Raw genomic sequence first — 2,884 nt, forward strand, 5'->3', positions numbered from 1 at the left:
TGGCCTTGTTATATTAAACAGTTGTAACTTAAAGTGAAAATGTCTTCCCTCTGATCTGGAGGCCCTTCTATAGGAAGGAAGCCATCTCTTCTCCCTCATCTTCCCTGACCATAGTTCTGACAAGACCAGAGCCGCAAGAATGGAGGGGGGTCCAGAGGTATGAGACTGTGATAAGCTGCCTGTGTGAATTCTGGACCTGAGTCCTTCAGGGGCCCTCACTGGGAATATCTGATGGCACTTCTTCTGCTATGGAGGGGCTGCTTCCCTTCGGCTACTGACCCTCCAGTGGCCCACTTTATGAGAACTCCTTCTGCTGAGGTCACAGCTCCCCTCCACACCAACCTCTTGGGTGGGATTTAGAAGCCGGAAGGTCTCCCGGCTGGTCCATGGAAAACACTCAACCATTTTCTGCCTTAATAGACCAATCCCAACTCAACCACCTGTCCTCTACTCCAGTCTTCAGAGCCCATCTCTGCTTTGAGGTTTTGCAGGTGGGAGTCAGAGATCTGGCCAACGTGTTCCTTTAACGCTAGTGAACAGCGTCAAACCTCTCTTGACTAGAAATGAAGGAAAGGCATACCACACACTCCTTGGGATGATGGGGTTCACAATCCAGCTCTGTCCAAAGAAATTTCCCTCAAAAATTCTAAATCTCGTCTTTATTGATATGCTATATCTTTAATAAAGATGGTCATCTACGGGTGCCTGGGTGGCTTGGTTGGTTAAGTGTCTAACTCTTGATTTCAGCTCAAGTCATAATCTTATCATTCATGAGTTCAAGCCCCACATTGGGCTCTGCCCTGACAGTGCAGAGCCTGCTTGGGATTCACTCTTTCCCTCTTTCTCTGCCCTTGCCCCTGCTCATATTCTCTCTCTCTCTCTCTCTCAAAATAAATAATCATTAAAAAAAGATGGTCATCTAATTGTTTCTCAAGAAACAGTTGTGACATTTTTGTTCTCTTTGGAATGCAGTATTTGTTATTTTAATATATCAGCCAAAAGCCAAAATGGAGACAGAAAGTATTTCATTGTTAATATTCCCCATGAACATATAGAGAGGCTAGTAAAAGTCTACATCTNGTCCACATTGGCTGTAACACAGCCAATCTAATCATTTTGGTCATTATGTTAATGATCAAACCAAATGAATGATAGGTTTTATTTTCTGTTGACTAAGTTGGCTATGTCACAGGTTTGTTAGTAGAAAAAATATTTTTAAATTTCTCCTCTTGTCAAAGGAATGGAAGGACAAAAAGCAAAGAAGTGTTTCATTCAGTTTCTTTTCAGCTATGTTGAGATAGAATTGACACAACTTTAAGGTATACAAGTGTAATGATCTGATACATACGTATATTGCAAAAACAATTACCACAGTAAACTTAGTTAACGTATCCATCAATTCATATAAACATCCGTGTGTGTGTGTGTGTGTGTGTGTGTGTGTGTGAGAGAGAGAGAGACAGAGAGAGACAGAGAGAGAGAGAGAGGGAGGGAGAGAGAGAGAGAGAGAGAGAGAGAGAGAGAGGATCTTTACAATCTACTCTCTTAGCAACTTTCAAGTATACAGTTTTATTAACTATAGTCACCATGCTATACCTTTGATCCTTGGAACTTAATTCACCTTATAACACACTTTTGTACCCTTCGGCCAATATCTCACCATCCACGTCCCACAGCCCCTGGTAACTACCACTATATTATCTCTGTGATTTAGGCTTTTAAAAGATTTCACATATATGTGGAATAACTTTTGGTTATAAGATGAATAAGTTCTGGAGATTTCATGTACAGCATGGTGGCTATAGTTAATAACACTGAAGTATATACTTGAAAGTTGCTAAGAAAGTAGATCTTAAATGTTCTCACCATGAAAACAAAAATGGTAATTATGTGAGGTGACAGAGATGTTAACTAACTTTATTGTGGTCATCATTCCACAACATACATATGTGTCCACTCATTTGTACACCGTCAACTTACTTGGATGTTATAGGTCAATTGTATCTTAATAAAGCTGGGGAAAGAAGTGAAACTTTACTTCCCAACCCTCTTATTCTTAACTCATCGAGCACTCAGAGCAGGTAGCATTAGGTGGTCTAAGACTTTGAAGATGAATCTGTCTGCCAGAAGAGCTTCAATTCCAAGCTTGTGAATAGTTTCTGTCATGTAGGGCTTTTCAGTATCCCATGTGGTATGTTAGGGGCTATATAAATGCAAATTTCATTTCATTTAGAAAGGAAATGAGCCACGCTAAATGGACATGGCTACAACTCTAGAATTAAAAGGTGGATACCTTCTGTCAGCAGGGCCAAAACAATACTCCATACCAAATGCATCTTTTTTAGAAGTCTTAGCAGTTAAAAGGAACATGAGAGCTCGGATGAAAACAGAAACAGAGTGAATTCTTTGTTCCATTTCATTGCTTTACTGCTCAGCACCTATAAGGCAGAACTCACCATGTTGGTTTTCTCTGGTGATTCCTGATTCTGTACGACTACTGGGCTCAAATGAGTTTCTTTTGGCCTAATTCTAATAATTAATTCCAATAATGGAAGGCAAATTACTGCACCACTGGTTGATAGAACCTCTCTATTGCTTAGCTGACAACGAACAACTTAGGAACACTGTTTCCTAGACAGAAAAGAGAGAGATCAAGCAAATCGTGTGCCTGTGGCACCACAGGGCACATATACAAATATTATATCTTTCTTCTCTGTGGCAGAAATTCCTCATTGGCATAGCAAAAAAATCTTATTGCTTTACAAAAAATCATAACTACAAGTTGGCTTTGTTGAACAAACACATCTTAGTTTGCTAAGCATTGGAGTACACAAAAGAAATATGGAGTTCTAGCAAGAAAGCTGATAAGACTACCCTCAAACTA

Source organism: Crocuta crocuta, unplaced genomic scaffold (assembly GCF_008692635.1).
Source record: "Crocuta crocuta isolate KB4526 unplaced genomic scaffold, BGI_CrCroc_1.0 scaffold593, whole genome shotgun sequence".
Taxonomy (NCBI): domain Eukaryota; kingdom Metazoa; phylum Chordata; class Mammalia; order Carnivora; family Hyaenidae; genus Crocuta; species Crocuta crocuta.